The sequence below is a fragment of the Zea mays genome, chromosome 8 (assembly GCF_902167145.1).
Source record: "Zea mays cultivar B73 chromosome 8, Zm-B73-REFERENCE-NAM-5.0, whole genome shotgun sequence".
In the NCBI taxonomy this organism is placed as follows: Eukaryota; Viridiplantae; Streptophyta; class Magnoliopsida; order Poales; family Poaceae; genus Zea; species Zea mays.
In genome coordinates this window covers 103,708,540-103,721,373 of record NC_050103.1, presented here as the reverse complement: position 1 = coordinate 103,721,373, position 12,834 = coordinate 103,708,540, and positions in this window count along the sequence as shown.

Below are 12,834 nucleotides of genomic sequence, written 5' to 3'. Positions count from 1 at the left end.
GTAGCCCAACCGCTGCATATCTTCAATACGGCCTGACGTCATCCGTGACACACCGAATTCAACAGAGTCGCCGGCGCGCAACTCTTCCACCATCGCGTTACTCAACGTCTCCTCAGACGAGGCGGCGGCCGGCGGCGTGGCGGTGGCGGAAGAAGAAGAGGATGGCATGGCTACGTACCGTCGGCGGCGGCGGGCGGTTTGCTTCACTCGAGCCAGAACGACGGCGAGCAAAGGGAGCAGCGGAGGAAAAGGAGCAGCAAGACGGCGGGCGGCTAGGGTTTTACGGAGCGCGGAAAGCAGAATTCAAACAGCGCCGCCCCCGCCCCCTTTTATAGGCAGGGCGCGGCTCCTCGGGAAACCCACAACCCGACAGGCCGCGACGCTTCGGGAAACCTGCAATCCAACAGTACGCCGTCCATCAACGGTCACATCAAAAACCCCCGCGGAACCACTTCGAGCGAGGGCAGCGTCTCCGCCATCTAGCGACGTCTTCGGCACCAGGTGACTTTGTCGAACTGGTCCCTCGGAGGGCAAATGTTGGAGCGAAGGCAAAGACGCCACCCTTCGCTCGAGGCCTTCGCTGCAGCCGCTGGTCCGCCGGAGGCAAAGCGGGCAGGGACACCCTTCGCAGGACTCGGCGCTTTGACGAAGGCCTGCGGCGACGACCTCACACGGCGCGGCCTCGTTCAGCCCCAAGGCCCACGTGTGATCCGGCCCATTGTAACGGGCCCCGCGTGGCCGCCTCTGTATTACGGGCCTGACTTGTAAAGGCAAACTTGTAATTACAGCTTGTAACCCTGCTTTATGGGAATATTCCGGGGATAAACTAGGCGTCTGAGGGCACATGCGTCCTTAACACAAGACGCTGGGCACTCAGACACCTATAAATACCCCCGCACAGTGCCCGTGAGAGGCTAGATCAACAGAGCTATTGCCCCCGTGCACGTAACCCTGTTGTCGCCATTGTTCACCCCCGTTGGCCCACTTGCAGCAGAGAGCAAGTTCCAACAGCTGACAATAAACCCGAGCAATTTTCCTGCTGGTACCCCGAAAACACATTTTTCGGGATTGAGCTTCCATCTATATCGTCTCAAGCTATTGAAAACCAGCTGTAAGTCTTCGATAAAGTTTTCCGAATTTTCTGTTTTGATTACCACATCATCTACGTAAGCCTCCACACGCTTGCCCCAGTGATCGGCTAAGCATGTTTGAATGGCTCTCTGATAAGTCGCTCCAGCGTTTTTGAGGCCGAACGACATGGAGGTATAACAGAAAGCACCAAACAGAGTGATGAACGCCGTTTTTTCCTCGTCTTCTTTTGCCAAACTAATCTGATGATACCCGGAATAACAATCTAAGAAAGACAGCACAGAACATCCAGCGGTGGAGTCCACCACCTGATCTATCCTCGGGAGCCCGAAGGGATCCTTCGGACAGTGTTTGTTGAGATCAGTATAGTCGACGCACATGCGCCAATCCACTTTATTCTTTTTGAGTACAAGAACAGGGTTGGCTAACCACTCGGGGTGTAATACTTCTCTAATAAATCCAGCCGCAACCAAGCGAGCTAACTCGGCGCGAATGGCCTCTCTCTTGTCGGGCGTGAAACGACGTAGCTTTTGCCGGATCGGCCTCGCCTGGGGATAAACCTTCAACTTGTGCTCGGCCAGTTCTCTTGGGACTCCCGGCATATCCGCAGGTTGCCATGCGAATACATCTCGGTTATCTTGCAGGAACTGGACGAGCGTGCTTTCCTATTTGTCGTCCAAGCTGGAGCTGATGATGGCTGTCTTGCGCTCATCAGCGAACCCCAGGTTGATTCGCTTGGTTTCTTCAGTCGGCCGCATAGAGGTCGCGGCCTGAGCTTCGTTTGCCGGTACGGCGAGGTCCTCCTCAGGCTTAGAATTCGCCAGTGTAGAAGGGACCGTTGACGGCTTGGTGGTGAGGGCTGCTTGGATGGCCACTCGGAAACATTCTGCGACGCCTTGGAAGTCGGCGCGCACAGTTATGATCCCTTGCGGTCCTGGCATCTTCAGTATCATGTATGTATAGTGCGGAATGGCCATGAATTTGGCCAATCCCGGCCTTCCGATGATGGCGTTGTACCCGCAGTCGAAGTTCGCCACTTCAAACCTCAGGAACTCGGTTCTGTAGTTCTCCGGAGTTCCGAAGGTGACTGGCATGTAGATGTGCCCCAGCGGGTATTCCCCCTCCGTCGGCACGATGCCAAAGAAAGGAGTGTCCGACTTGTGGAGCTCTTTGAGGTGAGCCCCCAAGCCTTGGAGCGTCCGGGGGAAGGTGACGTTGATGCTGCTCCCCCCGTCCACTAGCACCTTCTTCACCCGGCTCTCTCGGATCACCGGATCGATGAGGAGCGGGTATTTGCCTGGATGGTCGAAGTTGAGCCATTGATCTTCCCGAGTGAAGGTGATCGGGTGTTCTGACCACCGGTATGGGGCGGGAGGACCGGTGGTCGCCACCAGTATCTGGCGGTCGTTGAGCTTTTGTTGTCTCTTGTTCTCCTGCGACCCATGTCCGCCGAAGATGACGTTGACCTCCCTGTCGACGCGTGGGAAAGCTCCTCCTCCTCCCTCCTCTGGCTGATGAGGTTGTCGTGGTTCATCCGGTCCTCCCCTCGGCGGAGGAGGAGGTAGAGGTTGGAAGGGTCGGCCATGCCCAACGGAGTGCTTGAAGTCCCGGTAGTTGCGAAGAGTGTGGCGCATGTCCTTGTGGTATGGGCACTGGGCGTCGAGGATGTCGTCCAGCGTGCGCTCGCCTCCGCGAGGTCCTCCTCGGGCGCGAGAGGCAGGCGGTCCGGCGGCGTGTACTTCTTCGCGAGGCCTCTTCTCCCAGCGTTTGTCGGGTGGCTGGTTCGCGTCGCGTCGTGGTGCTGCCGGTGCAGGCTTTGCTCCTCCGATGAGGTCCTGAGCTCGCTCGTCGGCGGTGATGTAGAGGTCGGCTTCCCGGAACAGCTCCTCGGAAGTAGTCGGCGCCTTCTGTAGTATGGCTCGGACAAAAGCCGAGTCGTTGGATCCTCTGTAGAAGTCCTCGATCACGGCCGCCTCCGTGACCTCGGGGATGCGATTTCTCATGGTCTGGAACCTTTTGAGGTACGACCGGAGAGTCTCATCCCCCCGGCGCTTGATGGATTTGAGGTCCCACGGTTGCGCTGGCTTGTCGGAGAGGGACTGGAAGTTGGCGGTGAAACGTCGACTGAAGTCTCCCCAGTCGTCGATGTAGTGTCGGGGTAGATGTCGTAGCCACTGTAGCGCATCTTGCCCAAGGATGATGGGCAAATACGCGGTCATAATGTCCTCAGATGCCCCGGCAGCCCGAGCAGCGGTGGTGTAGACGGCTAGCCAACCCCCTGGATCCTGCTTAGGCTCATATTTGTCGACATTGGATACCTTGAAGTTGGGAGGCCATTGGATGGCCCTAAGGCGCGGAGTAAGAGCGGACACTCCGCACGTGTCCTCCTGTCGTCGAGGACGATGTCTGTCCCGGGGAGGGGAGTTGTGATTGTGGTTCCTCGACCGTCCCCGGGTGGTTCCGCCAGTTGAGGTCGTTGCCGACTCAGTCCTGGTGGCCTGGCTCTGAGTCGGGATGCCATGATCCCGGTCGTACTCCTCCCGACGGCGAGTCTCGTTCTCATGCCGCCGTTTACGCGAAGCATTGATGGAGCTTCGCGCGTCTCGGCGACTATTGATGGCGTGTCGTAGATCGTTCGGCGGGTGAGCGAGCGGTAGAAGATGGTTGGCTGCCTGGGTGAACAGGCGTCGGTATCCCTCGGCGTCGGGAGTTCGAGGAAGTCCGTCAGCTATCCGAGCTAGTACCCCTCCGACTTCACTCGGCGTGTTCATAGCTCGGGCGAAGTCGGGATTCAGGTTGCGCCCGAAGAATGGATTCTCCCGGCGTTGCCTTGCGTCTTGCTCGGCCTGTTCCTGAGCCCACCGGCGATCACGTCGTCGGGAGTTCCTTCGTTCTCTGAAGACGCGTTCTTCCGGAGTTTCTCCTATCTCCGAGACCTCGTCTCGCGAGACAGGCTGCTCCGGATCCCGTTCTCCAGCCGCGTGATGTCGTCAAACGTTCCTGCGCCGGTTCCTCCGTCGGCGAGATTCTCGTTGAGGCGGTTCTTCTCCGGGCGCGGTCGGTTCGTCGTCAGAGACGGTGGGCGACTCCACTCTCCCGATGAAGAGGATGTCGGGGTAGAATGGTGCTGCTGTCGTGGCGAATTTCTTTCCGTTCTCCTTTGAGGCCGGAGGAACGGAAAGAACGACTTGCTTTTCCCTGGTCTCCTTCTTCCTCGTGATCCGTGTCCATTCTTTTGTCGAGGAAGTAGACAACGGAGTCTTCCGGGTCAGCGAGCCCTCGACCCCCGACTTTCCGGAGACGATCTTTTTCCGAAGAGCTGGAGGTTGCACCTCTCCGGCATTTTCGGAGTTCGTTGGAGGAGACTTCTTTTTCGGCGGATCCGCGATACGGTGTAGAATTCCCTCTTCGTCCGCTACAGATGAGATTGTCCCAAAGCAGAATACGGATCCGAGACGCATGGTGATCTTGCTGTTGAAGGTGACGGCCATTGAGCTAGCTTGGATCGTCGACACACCCCCTACCTGGCGCGCCAGCTGTCGGTGTTTTGGGTCCGACCGCACACCCGGGGTTGCCCCTCAAGGTGTTTCTAGGAGTAGGACGGTGTCGACGACTGTAGCAAAATGGTTCGTGCCGATCGCACGAGGGACAGTGGACAAGATTTACAGGTTTGGGCCGCTTAGAGATGCGTAACACCCTACGTCCTGGTGAGTATGGTTGGTGAGCGTGGTTACAAGAGGGCTCTCTGGATTGAAAACACAGAGAGTTGATGAGGGTGACTAAGTAAGATAGGGTCGATCGTTCCGAAGGGGTGCCCCCCAGGCCTTATATACTCGACCGTGGGGCAGTACACGTGGATATGATAACAACAAGTAGCTAAAAGGTAGTGAACCTCTTGAGTTTATCCCTTCGTAACCCTCGCCGACTTATCCTCGCATGGCTCCATTGCATGGGGGCTTCAGCGTGGGAAAGTCGGGTCTCTGTTGCGATTTACTCGCTCGACGTTGTGGGCCATCCGGGTTTGCTCCAATCCGGTCTCACGTCGCTCTGCTTTGTTGGTTGTTTCTCCCCAGGCCCACGAAAGAATGACCTTACGATTTATCGGGCCCTTGGGCCTTTCGTGAGGTCTTTCACTCCTTTAGTGGACTCGGGGGATATCTGTCCCCCACAGCAGTCCACTCATGTGCTGCTGTTTTTTTTTCCAGCATACTCAAATTCGTATTGTGGCCATAACTCTTAGCTCCGAACTATGATTTTGATGATCTTGGACTTTTTGGAAAGTTAATATAAAACTTTACATCTCAGAGTTGAAGTCATGTCAGTTTGAGTAGATTTGAAATCGTGAAACACTTCTAATTCAATCATCACTTTCTGTCAACTTTGTCAACTTCACTTTTGTTTTGTCACTTTGCATCCCACTTCTACTTCTTAGTTTTTATAAGCTTTGACTAACAATTAAGCTTAGCCAATCTAAACATGCATTATATGCTTGGCTAGTTTTTTAAGTTCACATGTCAATCATCCCATTTAGATCAACTAGAGTTGTTTTTAAGCCTAAGAGTATCTCCTAGTGTCTTTGTAAACTTAATCCCCCCTATATCACATCTAGGTTGCATACTAACAAAATTTCTCCCCTAAATGTTTGTCTTCTCCAATGGTTCTTTTATCTTAAATAACATATATGGTGAATACACATCATCCCAAATTTCAAGGGAAACATATGATGTTAGGTAAGTAGATAGAGGGTCTGATTGAGCGTGACTACAAACTTCAATTTTGAACTTTAATACTACCTATATTCATAAAAGAATATAATTCTAGATGTATTTTTATTTATGTGTCTAAAGTTTGATCGAACGTAAAGATAAACATATTAATGTTAATAACTCTAAATAAGTATAGCATAAATATATATCTTACGATAAATCTAATACATTATTATTATTATTATTATAAATATTGATATTATTATTTATATCGCCGGTTAAGGTCCTGTTTGGAAACCCTTAGAGCTAATAGTCATGTAGCTAATAAATTATTACTTGGTTAGAGCCAGCTAATGAACTAATTGTTAGCTGTGAGGTAACTAACAATTAGCTACGGTATTAGCTTAGGGTGTTTGGAATCTAACAACTAATTTTTAGTAGTTAACTATTAGTTCTAGAAGTTAAAAAAAAGCCTAAATCTAATAACTTTGTCTTAAGCTAGATATTGAGTCAGAATTATATTTTTTGTGTGGGCGAAGTAGATTGGATAAACTTAATAACTTTGTATGAAGCTAGATATTGAGTCAGAATCATATTTTTTTGTGAACGAAGTATATTGTATAATCTTAATAACTCTGTATTAAGGTAGATATTGAGTCAGAATTGTATTTTTTTGTGTGAACGAAGTAGATTGGATAATTTTTCAGCATCCCCCCCTCCCCTCTTGTAGAACGTCGCCTTGTCGGACGTCAAATCGGAGAGTAACGCCCGACGGCCCCGATCTGGTCTCCGTACGGACATCGCGCGACGCCGCCGGTGGCGTCGCTCTCAGTTTCGCTTCGCCGACATCGACGGCGAGTGATCCCGTGAAACGTGCCCATCTTTTCACATCGTTTTCTGGCTGTTTCGGACTCTAATAAAACGCACGAGGAAACCCAGCTAATCTATACAGATGCATGCAAGACAAAGCTACCAGCGACCATTGATATATATGGCCGTTGACAACAAATTAAAGACCAGTGAAAAAAAAGCTACATGTGAATAAAAAATAACGGAGTACTAAAAGAGGCAGTACTATCACTATGCTACAAAAGTGAAAGCAAAGAAGAAGAAAAAACTGGTGAAGGACGACGGCCGTAGAATCACTGATGATGACGAATGACCATGTCGTGGCAAAAAGGCCGGTGCGGTTTGTTTTTGTCGCATTCATCTCGAAAGGTGAATATTTCTTTCGACGCTGCGGCTGCTCTGTAGTACCGACACAAAAAGTAGAGCTCGGACTAGGGACTCGCCTAGCCTGGCCGGTGTCTGCGGTCTCCACCATCTGAGATCCGGGGTCTGTGGTCATGACTGACACATTCAAACAGTCACGTGGCTGTCACGGTTCTAGAGAAAAAGGAGCTGTAAACCAAAGAATATAGTGGACAATGTATTACTCGTGCAGTCGTGCTAGTGTCCTTTTAAGCAACCGTAGTGGTGCACTGTTTCATCGAGGTGTGAGGCATCAACGTGCCAGGTTATTCTCATTTTTACCCCGGGGTTCAAATAATGGGTTACTTACTGGAAAGGAAATATAGTTAACCTTTTCCCACAATTAGTTTTGGTGGTTGAATGACCAACGCAAACACATGGACTAACTAGTTTGCTAAGTATTCATATATTACAGGTGCATAAAAGTTCAACACAAACCAATAAATATTCAAGTTAGGGGTCAAATTCAAAGTAGCAAAAGGAACCAAGTGTGCTGTGGTCTGGCGCACCGGAATGTCCGGTGTGCCACCGGACAGTGTCCGGTGCACCAGGACCGTACAGGGTCCAACTAGCCACTCTCGGGAAAACTCGGGCGCGCTCCGCTATAATTCACCGGATTGTCCGGTGTGCCACCAGATTGTCCGGTGTGCCAACGGGCAACAGCTATCCAGCGTGCAACGACCGACTGCAAAAGTACTGACGAAGTGAACAGTGCACCGACAGAAGTCAGAGCCGCGAAGTCAGAGGGCATCGGACTGTCCGGTGTGGCACCGAACTGTCCGGTGCTGCAAGGAGACAAAGCTCCAACGGTCGACTTCGCTCCGAACCATAACGGTTGGGTGACGTGGCGGCGCACCGGACAACCTATAATGCCTGTCCGGTGGCGCACCAGACTGTTCGGTCCGCCCATCGCTAGCAACCTCCCCAACGGCTACTTTGGTGGTTGAGGGCTATAAATACCCCCAACCACCACAACTCCAAGCATCCAAGATTTCTGAACATCGCATTCATTACAAGAGCTCTAGCATTCACTCCTAGACACAATTCAAAAGATCAAAGCCTCTCCAAGTCCCAAATTCATCTCAAATACTTAGTGACTTGTGAGAGAGTGATTTCGTGTTCTTTTGAGCTCTTGTCTCTTGGATTGCCTTTCTTTTTTCTCATTCTTGTTCTCAAGTGACTTGTAATCAAAGCAAGAGACACCTAAGTGTGTGGTGGTCCTTGCGGGGTCTTAGTGACCCGATTGATTAAGGGAAAGACTCATTGGGTCTAAGTGACCGTTTGAGAGAGGGAAAGAGTTGAAATAGACCCGGTCTTTGTGACCTCCTCAACGGGGACTAGGTTCTTTGGAACCGAACCTCGATAAAACAAATCACCGTGTTCATTCGTTTGATTTCCATTTGATTTGTTTTCCCCTCTCTCCCGGACTTGATTTAAGTTCTAACGCTAACCCTGGCTTGTAGTGTGTGCTTAAAGTTGTAAGTTTCAGATTACGCCTATTCACCCCGCTCTAAGCGACTTTCAATTGGTATCAGAAGTCGGTGCTTCATTAGAGTCTAACAACTCGAAGTGATGTCGGAAGAACACACCAAGAGGGAGATCGTGACCGACGACAAGCCTGCAAGCTCGGGGAAAACCCTTTCAAGGGAGTCCGGCAACAAGCACAAGGATGAATTCTCTTCCTCCACCAATTCGCATCGGAGAGATGATAAGAAGAAGAAGATGAAGAAAGTGGTCTACTACGAGACCGACTCTTCGTCACCCTCCACATCATCAAGCTCTGATTCGTCCGTCGCTTCTAAGCGCCATGAGCGCAAGAAGTATAGTAAGATGCCCCTATGCTATCCCCGTATTTCTAAGCGCGCTCCATTACTTTCCGTTCCCTTAGGCAAACCACCATATTTTGATGGTGAAGATTATTGTATGTGGAGTGATAAAATGAGGCATCACCTAACCTCACTCCATGAAAGCATACGGGACATAGTTGAATTTGGAGCGCAGGTACCATAGGTGGGGAACAAAGATTATGACTCAGACGAAGTTGCCCAAATTAGGCACTTTAACTCCCAAGCCACGTCTATATTCCTTGCCTCCTTGTGTCGAGAGGAGTATAACAAGATACAAGGGTTAAAGAGCGCCAAAGAAATTTGGGACGTACTCAAGACCGCGCACAAAGGGGACGAGGTGACCAAGATCACCAAGCGCGAGACGATCGAGGGGGAGCTCGGTCGGTTCGTCCTCAACAAAGGAGAAGAGCCGCAAGCCACAATCGGCTCAAGACAATGGTCAACCAAGTGCGCAACCTCGGGACCACCAAATGGGACGACCATGAGATGGTCAAGGTTATTCTTAGATCCCTCGTATTTCGTAATCCTACTCAGGTTTAATTAATACATGGGGATCCTAGATATAAACTAATGTCTCCTGAGGAAGTGATTGGCAAATTTGTGAGCTTTGAACTTATGATCAAAGACTCCAAACATATTGTCAAATTGGAGCAAGGCGCCACCTCCATACCCGAGGTGCAACCCGTCGCATTCAAAGCGACGGAAGAAGAAAAAAAGGGAGTTTACACCAAGTAGGCTTCCAATCGACGCCTTCAAGATCGACAACGAGGAAATAGCGCTCATCATCAAGAGTTTCCGTCAAATCCTCAAGCAAAGGAGGGGGAAGGACTACAAACCCCGCTCCAAGAGGGTGTGCTACAAATGTGGTAAGCCCGGTCATTTCATTGCTAAATGTCCAATGTCTAGTGAAAGTGACAGGGACGACGTCAAGAAAGGGAAGAAGAAAGAAAATAAGAGGTACTAAAAGAAGAAGGGCGGCAATGCCCACATATGTCGGGAATAGGACTCCGATGAGAGCTCCATCAACTCCTCCTCCGACGAGGACGCCGCTAATATCGCCATCAACAAGGGCCTCTTCTTCCCCAACGTCGACCACAAATGTTTCATGGCTAAGGACGGCAAGAAAAATAAGGTACACTCTAGAGCCACCCCCAAATATACAACATCTAGTGATGAGGGTAGCTCTAGTGAAAATGAAGATGATTTACTTACTCTCTTTGCCAACCTTAGCATGAAACAAAAGGAAAAATTAAATGAATTGATAGAAGCTATTCATGAGAAGGATGAACTCTTGGATAGCCAAGAGGACTTCCTTATTAAAGAAAACAAAAAACATGTTAAATTGAAAAATGCTTATGCTCAGGAAGTAGAAAAATGTGAAAATTTATCTAAGGAGCTTAGTATTTGCCATGATTCGATTTCTAGCCTTAGAAATGAAAATGCTAGCTTAGTTTCTAAGGTTAAAGAATTAAATGTTTGCAATGATTATATTTCCTGTCTTAGAGATGAGAATGCTAGATTAAATGCTAAGATAGATGAATTAAGTGTTTGCAAACCCTCTACATCCACTATTGATCATATTTCCATTTGCACTAGATGTTGAGATATAAATGTTGAAGATATGATGATCACATTGCCATGATTAAACAACAAAATGATCACATAGCTAAATTGACTGCTAAAATTAATGAGCATGAACTTGAAAATAAAAACTTTAAATTTGCTAGAAGCATGCTCTATAATGGGAGACGCGCTGGTATTAAGGATGGCATTGGTTTCCAACAGGGAAGCAATGTCAAGCTTAATGCCCCTAAAATATTATCTAATTTTGTTAAAGACAAAACTCCCAAGGTTCAGGATAGTGAGGGCTACATTTTATATCCTGCTAGCTATCCTGAGCAGAAAATTAGGAGAATTCATGCTAGAAAACCTCACACTATTTCTCATCATGCATTTATGTATAAAATTGAGGTTTCTAGCTCTAGGCAATCAACTCATGTTAAATTGCCTAAAAAGAAAACTCATGCTGCATCAAATGAGCATAACATTTCATTTAAGACTTTTGATGCATCATATGTTTTAACTAACAAATCAGGCAAAGTAGTTGCCAAATATGTTGGGGGCAAACACAAGAGTTCCAAGACTTGTGTTTGGGTACCCAAGGTGCTTGTTTCTAACGTCAAAGGACCCAAGACTGTTTGGGTACCTAAGAACAAGGCCTAAAATTGTTTTGTAGGTTTATGCATCCGGTGGTTCAAGTTGGATAATCGATAGCGGGTGCATAAACCACACGTCACACCCGGTTTTAAGGGACAAAGCCGGGTGCATCTCATACATGCGCCAAAAAAGACAACATATATAATAACAAAGTGTATAGAGATAAATGTCATAATATAATCAGAGTATATATTACATAGCAGAAGTCTTATAAAATAAAAGATAAACATAACAGGATCTAATATCTATCCTTGGCACCAGAAAGCTGACTGGGAGACACCACCTAGATTGAATCGAACTCCTCGATACTTGGCTCCACTTGAACCACCTGTACTTTTCCTGTGTGTGGGGGGGGGTGTGAGACAGCAAGGGTGAGCTCACACATGTTCATTGCTCAACAAGTTGTGGGGAATAATGTGGCATGAACTCACCAAAGGTGGGAGTTCATGTAATGTGTAAGGCTGATCAACAATAGGGTTTAAAGCTGAGCATTGCTTTTAATAAGTTGGTCAAATTTTATTAGCAGTTACTAAGTGTAAGTAAATACCAAACCATAATAAATAATAGAACAAAATTAATAATAAACCCATGCAAATGCATATGACAATTTGAGTTTAGGTTCCATAATTTAATAATCAGAGAGTCCTGAGCTGCTCATGACCGTGAGCTCGGCTAGTATACCAGTTTTACACTCTGCAGAGGTGGTACCCTTTACCCACAAGTCGTGTATCCCATGTCGCCAGGGTTAGCTAGACCCTTAGACACTACCGAGGTGAATGGCTAGGGATCCACTACGAGGCCTTTACAAAGTTCCACTAGCTTTCGAAAACCCGCTACAGTTTATGGGAAGAGCACTTGCAAGAATCCCCTGTCTGACCGCCATCGCAGCTAAATCAACCCGAGAACCTCCTTGCATGCAACTCCCCTACTGCCCTTGCCCCTTTCGGGTAAGGTAGTCTTCCACTAGCTTTCCTAATTAGTCAGCCAAGGGCGTCCCATTAATCCCTTGTGGTGGCACGTGTTACTCAAGTTAAGCTCTATGTTCCAATTAACATTAATGATCTTGACATGAACATAAATAGAATAATAAAAGAATTGGAACATAGATATAATAAATGATTATCCCATAACCATGTAAAGCAATAGCAAACTACCCAAGTGATTCAGGGGTAAACAAGGTAATGAGATAAACAATCTAGGGTGACCTATTGGGTCCCATCAAAATTAACCTATGCATGAATAAATGATATTAAAGAACATTATTGGGTAAAAAAAGTGGTCAAGGGCACAACTTGCCTTCAATGAGCTCCTGCTCAGCTACTTCTATCTGCTGCTCACCAGTATCCTCGGTCACAGGCTCTTCTACTCGCCACAATACAAACAAGCACAGTGTATAGGGAAAATTAACATCACACTAGACATATAAACAAAATACACAGTAATAATCTACATATTAAAATGAAATCCTAGGAACAGGAATCATAACTTTTGGAGTTATAGATTTTGAGATATGAATTTCCAAATGTTTTAGGTACTTAAATAGGATTAAGTGAGAAATTATTTTTATTATTGTTTTCATGACAAAACACAGATTCCAAGTGATAGATAATAATATTATAAAAATTTAGAAAGTGGAATGGGTTAATTTGGAGTTCATATGAATTTTCTATGAATTATTCAAATTCTAGTACTCATTTATATAATAAAAACCTATTTTCTAATTC